The sequence below is a fragment of the Amborella trichopoda genome, chromosome 1, assembly GCF_054954075.1.
Source record: "Amborella trichopoda isolate Santa Cruz 75 chromosome 1, AtrichopodaSantaCruz75HAP2 v2.0, whole genome shotgun sequence".
In the NCBI taxonomy this organism is placed as follows: Eukaryota; Viridiplantae; Streptophyta; class Magnoliopsida; order Amborellales; family Amborellaceae; genus Amborella; species Amborella trichopoda.
Genome location: NC_142336.1, coordinates 14248978 through 14270634, shown reverse-complemented (window position 1 = coordinate 14270634; position 21657 = coordinate 14248978). Strand labels below are relative to the sequence as shown.

The following is a 21657-nucleotide window of genomic DNA, read 5'->3' as shown; positions in this document are numbered from 1 at the left end:
CAAGTAGGTCACTTATATACTCCATCAGCGTCCTGATGGGTCCACTTAATCCCTATCGGCGTCCTAGATAGGTCTACTTAATCCCTGTAGCTCCACTTATACCTCACCGACGTACCGGATGAGTCCACTTAATCCCTACCAACGTACCGGATAGGTCCACTTATACCTCAGCGGCGAACCGGATGAGTCCTCTTGCATACTTAAAGTATTTCTAAATCTCTTTAAACATTCGAAAGCAACAATATCATGTACTCAACAAATCACTGGAATTATTAATATGAATTCCACTGAAACCATTAATAACAATCATTTTCAATAACACTTCAAAAATAACCAGTCAAATATTTTAGCTCAAATTTAGAAAGGTAGCAGTTCGTAAAAACATTCTAGCATAATTGTCAATCTAATATGTATAGAAAAACTCTTATAGAAATTCAAGAATACGGAATTATCACAATTTATGGGATGTCAATTTGCAAATAAACATTTCACAGACAATGCTGTAATCAATTGCAAAAATATCAATTTTCAAATAATAAGGCAGTCATTTGCACATGAATTTTATAATGTCTAAATATTCAAAACAGTAGAAAGAAATCTCACCATTTTACTAAAAATATCACATTTATTTTTAATAATTTTACAGTATCTAAAATTTTCTAACAATAGACAAGAAAAATAAATAAATTTATTTTTTTAAGAATTTACAGCATTTAAGATTTCTTACATAGATAAAATATCACAATTTTTATAAAAAGATTATTTTTCAAAATAATGAGGTCGCTTGCACATAAAATTTATCGCTCCTAAAATTCATGATAATAAGCAGAAATAATTATTTCATTTTATTTTTAAAAAAAATGGATTATTTTTCGAGACAATGAGGTCACTTACCTATACGTCACCCTGAGATGAAAGAGATTAAAATACTCGTTTGATTTTTAGAATTGCTCAGCTTTCCTTTCTTACAGAATCATATAATACCTTTTATTGGTTAGATTTTTAGGAAATCTCGATCACCTTCCTCAAATTCAAGATCTCTCTGTCGGTTATTGGCATAACTCTTTTGCCGACTCTGAGCTGTCTTAAGCCTTTCTCGAATTAATGTTATCTTATCTGTGGTTACCTGGACAATTTTTTGCCCCAAAAGCTTTCTTTCACTAACCTCGTTCCAACAGATGGGTGACCTGCATTTCCTTCCATACATGGTTTCATATGGTACCATCTGAATACTGGCTTAGAAGCTATTATTATAAGCAAACTCAATCAAGGGTAAATGGTCATCTCAGCTTCCTGTAAAGTCAATGACACAGGCCCTCAGCATATCTTCCAATGTTTGGATGGTCCTCTCCGATTGTCCATCAGTTTGGGGGTAAAAGGCAGTGCTAAAGGTGAGTCTCGTTCCATGGTTGACTGTAGTCTAGCCTAAAATTTAGAAGTAAACCGAGTATCCCTGTCCGATACAATACTGACCGGAACTCCATGCAACCACACTATTTCCTTAATGTACAACTGGGTCATTCAATCCAAAGTGTACGTTGTGCGAATAGGTAGAAAATGGGCAACTTTGGTCAGTCGGTCCACAATGACCCAAATGTTATCATGTCTTGAATTGTTTTAGGCAAGCCAGAGACAAAATCCATAGAGATGTGCTCCCACTTCCACTCTGGCACAGGTAAAAGCTGCAACAAACCAGCTGGCCTTTGATGCTCAGCTTTTACTTGCTGGCATGTTAAGCACTTAGACACAAATAGCGCTACCTCTTTTTTCATATTATTCCACCAAAGGGTTTTCTTCAGGTCCTGATACATTTGAATACTTCCGGGATGTATCGTATAACGAGAGTGATGTGCTTCTTCCAAGATAGCTTTCTTCACACTCTCATCATTCGGGACACAAATCCAACCTTTGAATCTCAGCAAATCTTCACTACATATAGAGAATTTGTCTCTCTTTCCCAGCTTCACCTCTTCTACAATTGTTATAAGCTGAGGGTATTTCTTTTTTGCCGATCGAATCTGTTGGATTAATTGGGGTTCTGCCTTAATGTTGGCATTCATACTTACCACATCATTAATGGACGAAACCGGATGCCAATCCACTATTTCTTCTAACAATCTCATTTCTTGGATCATTAGATAAGCTAAGACTCCCGTAGATTTTCTACTTAGAGCGTCAGCCACAACGTTAGCTTTTCCTGAATGATAATGGATTGTACAAACATAATCTTTTAAGAAATCCATCCATCTTATCTGCCGCATATTTAAATCATTCTGAGAGAAAAGGTATTTCAAGCTCTTATGATCCGTGTATATTTCGAATTGCTCACCATATAGATAATGCCTCCACATTTTCAAAGCGAATACTATTGTAGCCAGCTCCAAGTCATGAATTGGATATTTTTTCTCATATTCTTTCATCTGTCTAGATGCATATGTCACTACTTTCCCATATTGCATTAATACACAGCCCAAGCCTTTATGTGAAGCATCACTATAAATTACAAAGCCCCTACTCCCCTCAGGAATAGTTAAAATAGGTGCTGAAGTTATTCGAACTTTTAGTTCTTGAAAACTCTCATCACATTCACTTGTCCACTCAATTTTGACATTTATTTGTGTCAATTGAGTTAATGGGGTTGCGATTCGAGAAAATCCTTCTACAAATTTTCTGTAATATCCTGTTAATCCCAAAAGGCTTCGAACTTCAGTCACATTACTTGGTTGTTTCCAATTAACAACGGCTTCAACCTTTGAAGGATCAATTGATAGTCCTTCCTTTGATATGACATGTCTTAAAAATGTCACTTGTTCAAGTCAAAATTCATATTTACTAAGTTTGGCATACAATTTCTTTTCTCTTAATATTTGATATACCATTCTTACATGCTGCTCATGTTCCTTTTCATTCTTGGAATAAATTAAAATATCATCGATGAATACCACAATAAATTTATTCAAAAAGGGCTTAAAGACCCGATTCATCAAATCCATAAATGCAGCCGGTGCATTTGTTAATCCAAAAGGCACGACTAAAAATTCATAATGGTCATACCTTGTTCTGAAAGCTGTCATGGGAACATCTTCACTTTAAATCTTAAGCTGATGGTATCCAGATCTAAGATCAATTTTTTAAAACACTTGTGATCCTTGTAATTGATTAAATGAATCATCAATTCTAGGTAATGGATACTTATTTTTAACTGTCACTTGGTTCAACTGTCTATAATCGATACATAATCTCATGGTCCCATCTTTCTTTTTAATAAACAATACCAGAGCACCCCAAGGTGACACATTGGGCTTGATAAAACCTTTATCTAATAATTCTTCCAATTGTTGTTTAATTTCATTAAGTTCTGCAGGTGCCATTCTGTAAGGTGCCTTAGAAATTGGGGCTAGCCCTTGCAATAATTCAATGGAGAATTCAATTTCCTTGTCAAGCGGTAATCCTGGCAATTCTTCAGGGAAAACGTCGAGAAATTCTCGGATAACCGGAGTGGTATCCAAATTTATCTCTTCCTTCTTATCTTCTTGATATAGGCAAGAAAGCCTTGACACCCTTTTCGAAAGAGGGGATTAGCTTAAATACAAGAGATTAAATATGATGGGGAGTCTTCTTTGATACCATTGAAGTAAAATACTGGTTGATTCGGAATACTAAATGTAACCATTTTCTTGTAACAATCGATACTTGCATGGTATGCAGAAAGCCAATCCATGCTTAAGATTACATCAAAATCTTGAATTTCTAGGAGTATTAAATCAACCAACAATTCCTTTTCTTCTATCTTTATTACACCGAATTTGTACACTATATTGGTGTCACTTGAATTTCCCATCGGTGTGGCTACCTCTAGAATGTATTCTAATTATTCTGGTTCTACCTTTAAGTGACATGCAAAGTGTGGTGACACAAATGAATGAGTAGATTAAGGATCAATCAAAACACGAGCTACTTTTTGAAAGATAATAAGAGTACCTTGGATCACTGATTTTGAGGCCTGAGCATCTTGCTGGGTGATCGCAAATACTCTTCCCTTCATCTGAGGCTTTTGAGCTATCTCTCCCTGCTTTGAAAGCTGTTGCACTTATAAGCTAGAACATTCTCTAATCTGGTGCCCCAATTTTTCACATTTAAAATAAGCTCCAGTGTTTCAATAACAAGGGCTCGATCCATGCTTTTTCCCACATTTTTTACATGGTTCTATTGGGTTTTGAAGTGGCAAGGGCATTGGCTTCTTGTTTGCCCTTTCAAACTGTTGTCGATTAGATGGTGTGGGTCTAACATGACTCTTCTAATTTTTCATCTTTTGGTAATCTTCGCAATCTTTTTCGACAATTTGAGCATAAGTTCTCAATTTTAAGACTGATATTCTGCTTCTAATAACTGGTTTGAGACCCCTTTCAAAAATTTTCACCTTTCTTGCCGCATTGTTAATCATATGTGGTGCAAACCTGGCCAATTCAGTAAACTTGGCCTCGTACTATGCTATTGTCCGATTTCCTTGGATTAATTCCAGAAATTCCATTTCTTTTTGGTCTCGAATAAACTCTGGGAAATACTTTTCATTAAATGCCTCTATAATTACTTCCCACGTCAAGGGTTTATTTTTTTTGACCAATACTCCTTTTGTCATTCGCCACCAATATTGTGCTTCACCTTCTAACATAAAAACTTTCAAGGCCACCTTCCTATCATCAGGACATTCCATTACCTTGAATATTTTCTCCAATTGCATAATCCATCCCTCGGCTTCCAGTGGGTTTACAGCACCCTTAAAAGGAGGTAGGTTCAATTTCTTAAATTGTTCGATATTACTCTCACAATTTTCGGTAACTAACTGCCTGGGTGAATTGTTTTTTTCCATTTAATGTTGCATTAGAGCAACCATATTTTCCAAGGCTTTGTGAATTCCTTCCATATTAGCTTCAGCTATTCTAGATCTTGACTTCGTCCCGGTCTGTATGCACAATAAATGTGATTTTAAGTACATTTTTTTAAAATTTCTTAAGAATGTTAAACCTATTGCTCTGATACCAAAAATTGTCACACCCCAAGAATTTACAATACTGATATTCTTGAGATGTGACAGTCAAAACATACATACATTGCTGGATAGGACAAATTTACAGTAGCGAATTCTTACAAGGTAATAAAAGAAAGTTTAAGCACAACTACAATATCTTCCAGAGTTGATCTTGAGGAGAACTCAAAATGAAACTGCAGTTATCCTGAAAAAAAATGTTTACCATAATTTGATGAGTTTGGCTACTCAGTAAGTGATCATCATAATCCTAAAAATAATCAGGGTTAAAAGTTATTAATATTTCAAAAAGGAGGTCTACTAACAGAAATGCATTAACAATTTCACTTTAAAAAATGCATAATTAAGTATAATCCAAAAAATAAAAATGCATATAACATTTTAACAGCAGTGCATAATTCAACGGATTTCACAAATTACCCTAGTAGACTCCCAAGTAGGTCACCTATATACCCCATCAGCGTCCTGATCGGTCCACTTAATCCCTATCGGCATCTCAGATAGGTCCACTTAATCCCTGCAGGTCCACTTATACCTCACCGGCGTATCAGATGAGTCCACTTAATCCCTACCGGCGCACCGGATAGGTCTACTTATACCTCACTGGCGAACCGGATGAGTCCTCTTGCATACTTAAAGTATTTCTAAATCTCTTTAAACATTCGAAAGCAGCAACATCATGTACTCAACATATCACTAGAATTATTAATATGAATTCCACTGAAACCATTAATAACAATCATTTTCAATAACACTTCAAAAATAACCAGTCAAATATTTTGGCTCAAATTTAGAAAAGTAGCAGTTCGTAAAAACATTCTACTTGATTGTCAATCTAATATGTATAGAAAAACTCTTATAGAAATTTAAGAATACGGAATTATCTCAATTTATGGGATGTCAATTCGTAAATAAACATTTCACAGACAATGCTATAATCAATTGCAAAAATATCAATTTTCAAATAATAAGGCAGTTATTTGCACATGAAATTTATAATGTCTAAATATTCAAAAACAGTAGAAAGAAATCTCACAATTTTACTAAAAGCAGAAATATCACATTTATTTTTAATAATTTTACAGTATCTAAAATTTTCTAACAATAGATAAGAAAAATAAATAAATTTATTTTTTTAAGAATTTACAGCATTTAAGATTTCTAACATAGATAAAATATCACAATTTTTATAAAAAGATTATTTTTCAAAATAATGAGGTCGCTTGCGCATGCCTAAAATTCATGATAATAAGCAAAAGTAATTATTTATTTTATTTTTAAAAAGAATGGATTATTTTTCGAGACAATGAGGTCACTTACCTATATGTCACCCTGAGATGAGAGAGATTAAAATACTCGTTTGATTTTAAGTCTATCGCAGACTCTTTATTGTCTCAACTCACTGAGGCCGGGAAGCATCTTGTCCATTACCCACTCTAAGGTCATTGGAATAACCTTTCAAATTTTTACCAGATAGGAATTCATCTAAAAACAGAGTTCAGCCTAAGAGACTTCAAGACATGGAAATTGCAGCATCATATTTGTTTGATGAAGGTGGTCTTGAATGGAGATATAAAGCTTGTGGCCAAGTGAACAAAACTATCTAGAGAGAGAGAACAAAACTAGGTAGAGAGATAGACTGTTACATTGAGGATTTTTCTCAGTTCGACTGCACTACCTACCAAGAAGCTTGTCAATATCCTTTGAAACGTTAGGCTTTAAAATCCTTTGAAGCCTCTACCTGGAAACGAAGAGAGAGAGAGATTGTCGAGTAAAGTAAAAATACCTAAGATGCAAGGTGTTGTACAAGGAGTGTTAACATAAAGTTTTAAAATGGTGGACCTAAGGTCCACCTAGATAAAATTGAACCCTCAAGTATATTAACAATAATATCGTTATTTATTGTTAATATAAAAGTAGCAATATCTTAATGGTATAAAATTATTATTATTGTTATATTATCATTACTAATATATAATTATAATTTTATTGATTTATTTTGTATTTATTTCTGTCAACACTATTAATATTATTATTATTATTTTATTTTATTTTTTTTGATCCAAAAGTTTTACGTCGTCACAGTAATCGATCGCCAACGGCTGTTTCTTGCCCTTTCTTGGATCCTAGAGAGAAAGAAGAGCAATAGAAAGAGAAGCTCCTTGGTTCATGTGTTAAGTAAGTAATCAATCGCCAACGGCTCTTTCTTTCTTTTCCTTGGATCCTGGAGAGAGAAAGAAGAGCAATAGAAAGAGAAGCTCCCTGGTTCGCGTGTTATGTAATCGATCGCCAACGGCTCTTTCTTTCTTTTTCTTGGATCCTAGAGAGAGAGAAGAGCAATAGAAAGAGAAGCTCCCTGGTTCGCTTGTTAAGTAAGTAATCGATCACCAACGGCGATTTTTTTATTTCTTCTTCTAGGATCAGAGAGAGAGAGAAGAGCAATAGAAAGAGAAGCTCCCTGATTCCTGTGTTAAGTAAGTAATCGATCGCCAACGGCTCTTTCTTTCTTTTTCTTGGATCCTAGAGGGAGAAAAGAGCAATAGAAAGAGAAGCTCCTTGGTTCGCTTGTTAAGTAAGTAATCGATCGCCAACGGGGATTTCTTTATTTCTTCTTCTTGGATGAGAGAGAGAGAAGAGCAATAGAAAGAGAAGCTCCCACGTTCACCTGTTATCTGTTAAGTAAGTAATCGATCGCCAACGGCGATTTTTTTCTTTTTCTTGGCTCCGAGAGATAGAAGAGAGAGGAGAGAGACAGAAGAGAAATGGAAAGAGAAGCTCTCTAGTTCGTGTGTTAAGTAATCCATCGCCAACACTTTTTTTTTTTTTTCATGCGTAAGTAATGAAAGTCCTCAAGTAACCAAAAGCCTTATTATTATTATTATTATTTATTTACTTATTATTTTTTATTATTTATTATTTTTTTATTTTTTTTTATTTTTATTTTTTATTTTACGACCCAAACATGGTATTATTATTAGAAATTATCGTTAATATACTTATATTTTACTATAATAAAAAAAAAAAACCTTCAATTTTTCAAAACCTTGTTTACACCCTTTTTTAAGCTTTACCGTAATTAAAATACCGCAATAAGTTGAAAGACTATTACAGTAATTAAAATACTGTAATACCTTGAAGCACTATTACGGTATTTTAATTATCGCAATATATAACTTATTCTTTACGGCATTCTTATTGCGGTGATGCATTCTCACATGCTCTCCCTCTAAAAACCACCTCTTTGTCTCTCTCTGGTTTTTTAGAAGTATATTAAAGGGAAATTATCGTTAATATATTTTAATTTTAAAAAAATCACAAAAAAACCTAACTTCTCAAAACCTTGCCAAAACTTTCTTTTTCAATTTTTGGGATTTTCTTAATGAAAATACGTTTTACGTTAGTCTTTCTACCGTAATACATTTTTAAGATATATTAAATATATTCGTCACGGTATTCTTAGTACCGTAATGTTTTGAAAAGCTTAAAACCGAAGCTAACATCAGGGCTACCCCTAAGCTCCGCGAAATCAAAACGAAGGGATACATTTTTTTCGCAAAATCTCATAAATTTCTCTTTAATATTTTATTTTCGAATAAATACAGAGCAAAATTAAAACAAATTCAAGTTTTTTTTTTTTTATGTATATACCGTATACAGATTACCTACCACCATGTGGGTATTTTGCATAAAAAAAAATAGTTCAACAAATTGTTATGAAAGTGTTTTCATACAATCTAAACATCTTTCATGAATTGAACAACAAGTTTTTCAAGAAATATACAATTTGAAACTGCTAAAAAAGCGAGGACATATGTGATGAAGTGTTTTTCATCAAGAGTGGAGGCCTAGCGTTCGTGTTCTATAGAGAGATCACCCTCCTGCCGATGTTCAAAGAAAGGCCTTTGCTTTCTTATACATCACCAAAATGTGGAGGTGTTTTGTAGGGACTATGCAAAATCGATTAAGTTTGGAACAAGAATGGGTTCTTCTGGCCTTGGGTCTGTGTTTTTGTTCATAAATTTAGCCGGCATCGTGGATTTATGGAAAAATATAGTAGAGGTTTTGGCTGAGGTCACAAGTGTGTTTAGAAAGAGAGTACAAATTGGTGGTGAACTTACTTGGGGTGGAGTTTTAGGAGAAAGCGGACGAATTTCAGTAAATTTTGTTAAATTTTTTGTGAATTCCTAGAGAGAAAGAGACTCTGTGTGGGCCCATAAAGACAAATTTGCTCTTAGTTTTCTAGGTCAGGAATGGGCTGATCATCCTGTTAAAGGCAATGTACGCCATGGAACATTGATAAAAACGTGCGCACCAACAATTGATCTTTAAAATCATGGAAACCCAACAAAAAATCATGTAAAAGCCCAGATTCTCTTTCTCTCTCAAGGAATTTGTAGAACCATTTTTCTTGCAATCTCTTGATCTCTCTAGGAATTTGTAGAACTATGTTTTTTCTCTGCAAAATACCCACATGGTGGTGGGTAATCTGTCTACGGTATATACAGTAAGAAAAAAAAAAAAACTCGAATTTGTTTCAATTTTGCTATGTATTTCTTCGAAAATATATATTAAAAAGAAATTTTTGGAATTTTACGAAAAAAATGTCCCTTGGTTTTGATTTCGCAGAGCGTGGGAGGAGAGTGGTAGCCCTGATATTAACTTCAGTTTGAAGCTTTTCAAAGCATTACGGTACTAAGAATGTTGTGATGTATTATGATAATTAATGTACCGTAATGTTCTTAACGGTATGTAAATTACCGTAATGTTCTTAACGGTATGTAAATTACCGTAATGTTTTTTACCGTATTGAAATTATCATAATGTTCATTACGGTACTCGAAAGACCGTAATATATCTTGACACAATTAAGGTAGTCTTTCTACCGTAATACATTCAGAATGTATCATTAATGGTAGAAAGACTACCGTAAAGGGTATTTTCGTCCAAAACATCCTAAAAATTGAGAAAAAAAAGGTGTGGGCGAGGTTTTAAAAAGTTTTTTACAATTTTTTTAAAATTAAGGTATATTAATGATAATTTCTCTTTATTAAACGCTCTCTCTCTCTCTACCTGTCCATTGAGGAGGCCAGAGGTTGAGGTGGGTCTTAATGTTATGCTCCGTAGATGTCATGGTGGCTAAGAAATTGTCAAAGTCTTTTTCTAAGGCATTGAAGAAGTGCAGAGATGGAGCAAAATGAAATAAGCAGGGGTGAGTTTAAGGTATATGACGGATTTTGGGTCTAGACCAACACAGAGAAACTTGCTTATTGCTGCTCAGTTTCTTCACAAGGAGCTTCCCATAAATATTGCCCACAGAGCTCAAGAATAGGAGAAACTTCCTTATGGTTTATTTGAGAAACCAAGGATTTTGAAGGTGAGCTTTTTCAAAGCTTGTCTGTTTTGTTATAAGCTCTGGATGTCATTTTACTGCATAATTGTAGAATTCGGATTTTATTTGCAGGTTTTATGTTCCTTTTTTGGGGATCTTTTGAGTTCCTCTTTAATGGGTTTCTTTTTTGAAGCTCCAATTGGCCTTGAGGACGGAAACAAATGATACCACACAAAAAGAGGAGAAACAATAACTTAATGGCTTCTTTATAGAGAGAGAAAAGAGGGACTCAAGGGTTTGAGAAAAAAATGTGTTACAGTAATAAGAATATCGTAAAGAATAAGTTATATATTACGGTAATTAAAATACCGTAATATTAATTCAAGGTATTACAATATTTTAATTACTGTAATAGTCCGTCAAATTATTACGGTATTTTAATTACCGTAAAGCTTAATATGTATTACGGTAAAAAGACTACCATGAAGGTTATTTTAGTCTAAAAAAAAGCGAAAATTGTGAGAAATGGAGACGAGGTTTTTGAAAATTTTTGGGTTTTTTTTCGATTATAGTAAAATATAGGTATATTAACGATAATTTCCCTATTATATAGGATGCGGTTTCTATAACATTGCGACCTTAAACAATCCAATCAAAGCACACCTCCAAATTTTATAATTTTGGTGTAAACGTTAGAAAATTTTCCTAATTTTGTGGTCTAAGAATAATTAAAGCTCTAAGAATTAAAAGTACTAGCTATTTTAGCATGCAATATCAATTTAATAGAACAAGCGATTTTAGCATTTTGAGGGGGGACTAGATTATTGCTGGTGGCTATAAGGAGAGAAGCATTAACTTTTCATATCTAACCATAACAAAAATTGACTATACATTCAAATTACCAAACGCTAGTCCTAATTTATGTCTAGGAAATTTAGACGAACTGCATTCATGTGAAATGTTTTCTTGTTTTTAGAAAACATTTTCACATGAAAAAATTATCATATGCTCAAGTGTGAGAATATTTTCGTACCAATTGATCTTAGTGCATCTTTTCATACCAATTGACAATTAATTAATGCAAAAATATTCCAAAACTTGACCACATAAGAGAATTTTTTCATGGACAAAAGTTTTCTAGAAAACATTTTCACGCAAACAAAATGTGCCTAGAAACTAAAACAATAGCAGGTGTAATTAGGCTCTCGAGGGTTTAAGGAGAGATTTTAGGTCGGAGGGATAAAAAAATAATGGATTTGATTGGAAGTCATATTTTAGGTGCAAGTATTGGAGTTTCCATAGAAAAAGCGATTTTAAATTAAGAGGGAAAAAACTAATTATGACAAATTCATAACCACGCTCATATTTGTTCTTCCATCTCCCTAATGATACACATATATATAAAACCATAAAACGACTTTATAATACAATAATTGTAACAAAAAGCAACTTTGTCAAACTGATAAACAACCCTATTCATCACCCCTATCAGCTTGAATGAATAGGGCACCTTCACTTCTCATGTCACAGCCCCGCCCTACCCCCTACCTACACACTGGATGGCAATAGGGTGCGGGTCCGCGACCAAATGTAGCGAATGTCACTCAGGCAGGAGTGCGCTCAACGCTTTGAAACAAAAGAATCAAAGCAAACCACGAAAGAAAAATAAAATTTCAACCACACACAATCACCAAAGAGCTGGAAAAACAAGTCCAGAACAATATATTAAAGCTCCAAAGTATTACAAGAGTCTAAGGCGCCAAAGGCCCGACAACATTATATAACTTCAATACAAAGAGAACTATATGGCCAAATTGCCATCTAAAACATACAATCGAAAAAAAGCTTCTACAAGAAGTACGGAGCTCCAACCACCAGCTACGATCACCAAACCGCCTGTCCACAACCCGTGGGCTTTCACTCTAGATAGATGAAAGTTAAAAGAGTGAGCTATAAAACCTAACAAGTAGATCAAGGTGCCATGCATTCCTGCCTACAAACAGTAACTCATAACAATACTCAAGGTTCATGCAAGTATTACAAACATGGAGTCATGTGTCACAACTATATTTAGCAATGTGTCGTGAGTAGTTCCTTTCATGGTGGAGCAATCACAAATCAGATATCAAATGAACTAGCAGTTTATCAAATCTTTCTATTGTGAGCATCATAACAGATCAACAAAATCAGACAAGCATATACCAAACACAAACAATCATAATATCACATACTCCCGAAGTAAAAAGTCACATCCATCAGATCGAGCCAATCTCGTTGCTTAGAACTTCTACCATCACTCAGGAGAAGAAACACCACAAATGGATGACCCATTTTATAGTGCCTCATAAACACACACACAGTCCCCAACGCGCTTTAGGGCTTTTGATAGGTGGAGGCCTTGCAAGACACGACCCTCATTTGTTCTCTAGCTAGAGGGTGTTACATCACCAACAGATGACCTGTTGTGTAGTGCCCTACACATATATTGGGGGGCCACGACCCTCCCATGTGACCACATCCTAACTCCATTCCTATCATCGAGAGTCAGGGAAATATCTCAAATGCCGATACAACTTTCTTATCATATCACATTACACTACCAACGGATGACCCATTGCATCGTACCTTATACATCTTTCTTAACATATCATATTATATTACCAATGGATGACCCAGTGCATAGTGCCTTATACATCTTTCTTACCATATCATATTGCATTACCAATGGATGACCCATTATACACATATTATTTCATCACAGAGCATGGTTTCATATCATACCAGAGCATGTGCATATCATATCATAACATAACATGTCTTATTACATGCATCCTTATCATAATTGAGCATATATCAATATCGTGCACTCATATCACAACTGAGTGTGTCTTACTATATGCATTCATATCATAACATGGCATACTTTCATTTTATAACAGAGCATACTTTCATTTCATAACAGAACATGCTTTCATTTCAAAACATAATATGCCTCATTGTCATGCATTCATTTCATAACAGAACATGCATTCATTCCATAACAGAGCATGCTTTTATGCACACATATCATAATAGAGACATGTTCATATGAAACAACAATATGTCCTAAGCATACTACATATCATCAGGCTCATTAGCTCAAAAGACATCTTCAGATAAATTTTTTGGTTTTTAATAGTGAATACGATCCACCTTTAAAGGCATATCATAAAATTCAAAAATCATTTCGACTGGAGACCACTTTCATAACAATTTTGGCTCATAAAAACATAACTTTCATAAAAGGGGTAACCCCAGATTTTGGCTTAATGTTTGTCAAACTAATTGATGTTTTTGAATAAAGTTCTTGTCATCACATCAGAAAATCCAGTGCGACATTCTTAAAGAAAAATGGGTATAACTTTCAAACCATAGGGAATTTTTTCGTGATTCTAAAACCATTTTCAGAATAAACTCATTTATCTTTCATGTTAAAGTGGTTTGACCTCATTTTGATATATTTTGGTCAGTGAAAAGCTCCATACAAAAACACATAAATCCCTGGAATTTCATTTCACAAACCTGGCATGCTTCATAATATGACTAATAACTTTCAAACCAAAAGAGGTATAGACAAGAGGTCTTTCCCATTTTAAAATAGATTCAAATGAGTACTTGCCCACAAAATTTCATGATCAAAAGAGATATTTACGATACCCAAACGATTTTACAAATAGGAGTCACAATTCTAGAAAACAGAGCACATTCTAATAGGATTTCAGAAACATGCACCCGCATTCATAATCACATTTATATTCATACTTCAATTCCATACTTTGAAAAACTAAGTAAACATGCATCAATCAAATGCATGAAAACATGAAAACCATATCCACTTACAACATATCCACTTACAACACTAAATGAAACTCCAAAGTGCTCCACACAGGTTTCACTTCAAATGCCAAGCTCCAAGGGATGGGTTCAAGCTCAAGGGCTAAAGGCTGGGAGAGATTTTAAAGTCTTAAGGCTAGAGAGGGAGAACGTGGGTGAGGAGGGCAGGGAGTAGAGAGAGAGAGAGAGCAAACCCAATGGATGGGTGTGAATGAGGTATATATAAGCAAAAAAGGGGGTCGCAGCATACAAATGACAAGTGCCAAACAAGAGGCATACATGTGAAGAGAGAGGGAGCAAGCATGGGAGACATCATGATGGTGGGTGCAGCATGCATGTGCCACACGCACTCATGCATGGAGAGAGAGAGGGAGAGAACATAAAAGAGAAGGAGCACCCCGGACTACCTACCGTACACCACCTACGCCCACAATGCATGTCCAGCCTTCGGCGCTTGTCGACACACAATATCCATCCTCTCACCCACGCTTATCATCGCACACATATGCCTACGCTCAACAGCGCGCTTGCTACACTCAACAGCGCATTAAACCATCTGCGCTCTCTACTCACGCACTCATCGCCCCCGCTCACCTCCGCCAGCGCTCTTCACGGACTCGTCTTCCCGTGGGTGCGCTCTAACTAGCATCCACCCACGTGCATTCGCTTGCCCGCTCATAGCCATGTACTTACAGTTAACACCTCGGGAAAGTTTAGGCCTTACATCATCCCCCCTTTAAAAAGGATTTAGTCCTCGAAATCATACATCTGTTATTCAAATAAATGGGGGTACTTTTCCTGGATCTCCTCTTCTCGTTCCCGGGTGGACTCTTCCCGTGAATGGTACTGCCACAGAACACGGACAAGAGGGATTTCCTTATTACGTAATACCTGCACCCTTCTATCCAATATATGAACTGGCTACTCAATGAAGGTCAGGTCTTCTCTGACCGGCAATGGTTCATATCTCAAGACATGGGATGGATCACGCTGAAACTTCCGCAATAAAGATACATGGAAGACGTCATAGATGTTTGCCAAATCGGGTGGTAGGGCAAGTAGATATGCCACGCCTCCAACTCTCTCCAGAATCTCAAAAGGTTTGATAAAACGTGGGCTCAACTTCCCTTTCTTGCCAAATCTCATGATGCCCTTTGTTGGCGACAACATTAGGAAAACCCGATCACCCACCTCAAACTTGAGGTCTCTCCTTCGGTTATTGGTATAACTCTTCTGCCGACTCTGAGCTATCCTGAGCTTCTCTCGAATCAAAAGAATCTTTTCTGAGGTCACCTAGACAATTTTTGGCCCTAATAGCCTTCTTTCAACAATCTCATCCCAACAAATAGGTGACCTGCACTTCCTTCCATATGGGGCCTCAAAAGGTGCCATCCGAATACTAGCTTGGAAGTTGTTGTTATAAGCAAACTCAATCAGGGGTAAATGATCATCCTAGCCCCTCTTCAAATCAATGACACAAGCTCTTAGCATATCTTCCAGGGTCCGGATGGATCTCTCTGATTGTCCATCAGTCTAGGGGTGAAAAGCAGTGCTAAAAGTAAGTCTCGTCCCCAGAGCTGACTACAGGCTAGCGCAAAATCTAGAGGTAAAACGAGTGTCCCTGTAAGACACAATAGTGACTGGAACTCCATATAACCTCGTTATCTCTTTAATGTACAATTCAGCCTGTTTATCCAAAGTGTAGGTCGTGCGAATGGGCAAGAACCGAAATGCAATCATTTCCTGAACTCGTACTAGATAAGCAAGCGACAAAATCTATAGAAATTTGCTCCTATTTCCATTCTGACATGGGTAAGTGCTGCAACAACCCAACGGGTTTCTGATGCTCAGCTTTCACTTGCTGGCATGTTAAGCACTTAGACACAAATAGTGCCACCTCCCTTTTCATGTCATTCCACCATAAGGTTTTCTTCATATCTTGGTACATTTTAGTACTTCCTAGATGTATGGTATAACGGGAGTGGTGGGCCTCTTCCAAGATAGCTTTATTCACTCCCTTAGCATTCGAGACGCATGCCCGATTTCTGAATCGTAGCAAGTCGTCACTGCTCATAGATAATTCATCTCTCTTACCCAACTTCATCTCTTCCACAATCTTTATGAGTTGAGGGTTTTTCTTTTGTGCCAGTCGAATCTGCTGAATAAGTTAGGGTTCCACCCTTATGCAAGCAGTCATACCAACAACACTACTAAGGGGCAGAGCCGGCAGCCAACCCACTATATCTTCTAACAACTTCATCTCTCGGATCATTAAATGAGCCACTGATACCATGCGTTTCCTACTTAGAGCGTCTGCTAGCACATTAGTCGTGCCCGGGGTAATATAGTGCAATCATAATCATTTAACAGATCCAACCATCTCCTTTGTCTCATATTCAACTCTTTCGTGGAAAACATGTACTTGAGGCTCTTATAATCTGTTAATACCTTAAATTTGGCTCCATATAGATAGTGTCCCCAGATTTTCAAGGCAAATACTGTAGCAGCTAGCTCCAAATCATGAGTTGGATAGTTTTGCTCACACGGCTTCAATTGTCCGGAGGCATATGCAATGACCTTCCCTCGATGCATAAGAACACACCCAAGCCCTTTATGAGAGGCATCGGTGTAAACTACAAAGTCCACATTTCCTTCGAGTAAGCTCAGTATCGAAGTCGTAGTCAGCTTCTTCTTTAGCTCTTAAAAGCTCTTCTCATAGTCATCTGTCCATACAAACTTCACATTCTTCTAGGTCAGTCGAGTTAGAGGGAGCGCTATCTTTGAAAATCCTTCTACAAAGCGCCTGTAATAACCAACTGACCCTAGAAAACTACAGACCTCTGTCGCGTTTGTCAGTCTTCCCCATTTGATCACAGCTTCAATCTTTGAAGGGTCCATCGCTACTCCATCCTTATAAACAATGTGCCCAAGGAAGGTCACACTAGGAAGCAAAAACTCACACTTGCTCAACTTGGCATACAGATTTTCTGACCTTAGAGTCTGAATGACTACTCTCAGGTGCTGCTCATGCTCCTCTTAGCTCATTGAATCCACCAACATATCATCAATGAAGATGTAAGGACCTAGACTTTTTCGGCATTTTGTGGTGCGTTGGCGAGTCGTCGGCACTAAGACGCTGCCAAGCTCGGCAGTCCAGGGGAACTTCTTCTTCTTCTTCTTCTTCTCTCTCTCTTGATTGTTTGCATGCCTCTCGGGTGCCATGTGGCACATGCATGCCTCTTGTGTGCCATTTATCTGTTGCTTGTTGCCAACCCTTTTTTTTTTACTTATTTGTACCCCCCCTTCATACCCCTCAATGAGTTTTGCCTTCTCTCACCCATGTCCTTCCTCTTTAGACTTAAAGCCTTAAGCTTGAATCCATCTTTAGAGCTTGGCCTTTTGAAGGGAACTTGTATGGGAAACCTTGGAGTTTATTTTTGTGCAAGTAAGTAGATCTAGCTTCTATGTTTCCTTGTTTTTGTTTGATGAATGCTTACTTAGTCGATTAAGTATCAAATTCTAGCATTAACATGGATATGAATGTGAATATGGGCGTGGATGTATGAAATCTTGCTAGAATATGTCATGTTTTGCAGAATTGTTACTCCCATTTCTGTAATCGATTGAGTATCAAAAATTCTCTATTGATCATGAAATTTTGTGGAAAAGTACCCATTTGAATATATTTTAAGATGGAAAAGATCTCTTGTCAATATCTCTTTTGCTTTAAAGTAATGAGCCATTTTCAAAAGTATGCCAGGATTGTGAAATGAATTTTCAAGAACTTTATGTGTATTTGTATGGAACTTTCACTGACCAAAATGTATCATAATGAAATCAAATCACTTTTAAATGAAAGATAAATGAGTCTATTTTAGAAATGGTTTTAGAACCATAAAAATCCATGTGGATTGGAATTTATGCCCATTTTTCTATGAGGATGTCACATTGGAATTTGTCGTGATGACAGGAATTTCCAAAACTGTTATGTGTTTTTGTGTAGAACTTTTCACTGACCAAAATGTATCAGAATGAGGTCAAACCACTTCTAAATGAAAGATAAATGCGTCTATTCTAAAAATGGTTTCGGAACCATGATAAAATTTCTTGTAATTTAAAAGTTATGCTCATCATTTAATAAAAATGTTACACTGGAATTTTTACTGTGAAAACGGGAACTATACTTAAAGAATATCAAACAGTTTGATAAGCTTTAAGCAAAAATATGGGGTCACTCCCTTCACGAAAATTGTGTTTTAATGAACCAAGATTGTTATGAAAGTGGTATTGGGTCTAAATGACTTTTGAATCTCATGTTATGCCCCTAAAGGTGGATTGTGTTCACTGTGAGACACCAGAAACTAACCTGATGATGCCTTTTAAGCTTGATGATATGTGTGTTTGAGTTATACTCTGTTATGAAATAAATTCATCAAATGAATTTCTTTTCTGCTATGAAAGGATAAATGTGCATGGTTGCGATAAGACATGCTACAGATGTGATATGAAGCACTATGCAATGGGTCATCCATTGGTAGTGCGACATATGATAAGAATGTATGAGGCAGGACACAACAGATCATCTATTGGTAGTATAATGTGATATGATGAGAAAGTTGTGCCTGCAGTTGAGATCTTTTCTTGACTCTCGATGATAGGAAGGGAATTAGGATGTGAGTCATATGGGAGGGTCGCACCCCCCAAGAAGTGTGTAGGGCACTACGCAATGGGTCATCCATTGGTGGCGTAACGCCCTCCAGCTAGAGAACAATTGAGGTTTGTGTCTTGCAAGGCATCCGCCTATCAAAAGCCCTAAAACGTGCTGGGGACTGTGTGTGTGCGTGTCTGAAGACATTATGAAATGAGTCACCCATTTGTCATTGTTTGATAGCAGAAGTCCTAAGTAATGAGATTGACTTGGCTTGATGAATAGGGCTTCTACTTCGGGAGTAGGGAAACTAGGGAGTGAGTTAGTTGACAATTGTTGTTACTTGCCTTAATATGTCGATCTGTTAAGACTTGTACGGTTGAATGACTAAATTGACCTCTGCTTCGCATCATACATTATTAATCTGATTTGTCATTGCTTTACTATGAATTATGCTCTACATACTGGTAGAGATGATTTTGATACATGGCTCATGTTTTTTAAGAATTGCATAACACCCTAAGTATTGTTATGAGAGAACGTTCATAGGCAGGATGGCATGGCAACTTGATCTATTTACTGGGCTGTACAACTCACTATTTTATCTTTCATCTATGTAGAGCGATAGACGAGCAGCTTGGTGATCGCGGCTGGCGGTTGGAGCTCTGTGCTTTTTGTGGAAGTCTTTTCCAATTGTATGTTTTATATGGCAGTGGCCATATAGTTCTTGTCTATTTTGAAGTGATGTAAATGTTATTTTTCCTTTGAAGCCTTGGACATATTTGTAATACTTTTTGATCTCTTATATATATATATATATATATATATATATATATATATATATATATACACACACACACACATAATCCGGAATTTGGTTGTCCAGTTTTATTTAGTGGTTGTGTGAATGGAGTTTTGTTTTTTTTTTCATGATTTGCTTTATTTCCTTCTTAAAGTGTTGAACGCACTCCCACCTGAGTGTCATTCGCTACCTTTGGTCGCGGTCCCACACCCTGTATCCCTCCGGCAAGTACGGTAGGGGGTAAGGGGTGGGGTCGTGACAGAAGACCACCACAAATCTATCCAAAAAGGGTCTGAATATCCTATTCATCTGGTCCATGAAAACAGTTGGGGCACTAGTCAAACCGAATTGCATCACCAAAACTCATAGTGACCATATCGGGTTTTGAATGCGGTCTTGGGAACATCTCTCTCATTGACACAATTGATGATAACCCGTTTGGAGGTCAATCTTAAAAAATACTTGAGGGCCCTGAAGCTGGTCAAAGAGGTCATCAATCCTAGGTAGAGAGTACTTTTTTTTCATTGTTACTTGATTCAAATGGCTATAATCAATGCAAAGCCTCATGGATCCATTATTCTTCTTCACAAAAAGGACCGGTGCACCGCAATATAACACACTAGGTCAAATGAACCCCTTCTCTAACAATTCTTACAATTGCACTTTCAGCTCCTTCAATTCTAGTGGAGCCATTCTATATGGGGCTTTAAAACTAGGAGCAGTAGCAGGGGCGACATTTATCTCAAACTCTATCTCCCTTACTGGGGGCAAAGATGATAACTCCTCGGGAAAAACCTCTAGATATTCTTTAACCGTTGGTATATCTTCTTGCTTGGATTGGACATCCCGATTCTCTACTACATACGTTAAGTACCCGACGCACTTTTTAGCCAGAAGACTGTAAGCCCGAAGGGCCAAAATAAAATGTAGAGGGGGAGCATCCCTGATATCAACATCATGCATCTCAGGCTGGGTAGGGGGTCAAAGGTCACATTCTTATCATAACAGTTAACAATGGCATGATGTGTGGACAACTAGTCATGCCCAAAATTACATCAAAATCCTGAATATCTAAAAGTATCAAGTCTATGGGCAAGACACACCCCTCAAGCAAAACCCCACATTGTTTGTATACCATATCAATCTCCATAGAGTCCCCTATATCAATCTCCATAGAGTCCCCTATAGGGGTGCACATTACTTCAAGATGACATGCAAAATGATGTGCAACAAAAGAATGAAAGGAACCAAGGTCTATCAGTATTCTAGTCTCTCTACCACAAACAGAGAGGTTACCTTGGATCACTGAGGTAGAAGCCTTCGACTCCTGCTCCGTAAGTGCAAACACCCGACCATGAGTCTTCAGTCTGTTCTCGGGCTTCGTCATAGGGAAATCCTTGATCAAGTGGCCAGGTGTAACAATCCTAAAATTCAAAAAAAAAAAAAAAAAAAAGGAGAAAATATGCTTTTAAATAGGTGATGTTCTGTTTTAGTATGATGGTTCTTGTGGACCATCACTATTTTCAAAAGGTTTTGCCTTTGCCTTTGCCTTTACTTTTTCTTTTGCCTGCTTTTGCCTTCTGCTGCTTGCAGCTGGCCACGACCTTTAGCGGACGTGGTTTTCGTATGTTAAAAGCAGACGCTTAACGCGACACCTCAGGTATGAGGTAGAGCGTAATAAAATATTATAATAATACGTTCTAAGAATTTAAATAGGGGAGGTGAGCACTCCTACCCTAGAAAATTTTGAGATCTCTCTCTCGAATCGAATTTTTTATCGGAAGCTCCCTCTCAAATAATTGTGGGTAAGTGACATCGTCTTCCTGAAAAATAGTCTGTTTTTAATAAATAGTGATATTTCCGTCTAGGATCTTTATTTTATCAGTTTTGTGTGTAAGTGACCTCATTGTCTCAAAAAAAAAAGAAATCCATTCTTTTTAAAAAATAAAATGAAATAA

General features: G+C 36.6%; 1 long non-coding RNA gene across 1 annotated transcript; it reads right to left on the bottom strand.

Moving 5' to 3' along the window:
• Positions 1-12076: 12076 nt before the first annotated feature.
• Positions 12077-21114, bottom strand: LOC148783567 (uncharacterized). Its single transcript, XR_016051895.1, has 2 exons — positions 20996-21114; positions 12077-12298 (listed from the first exon to the last, which is right to left on the bottom strand). It is a non-coding gene; the product is annotated as an uncharacterized LOC148783567 (long non-coding RNA).
• Between the last annotated feature and the right edge of the window lie 543 nt (positions 21115-21657).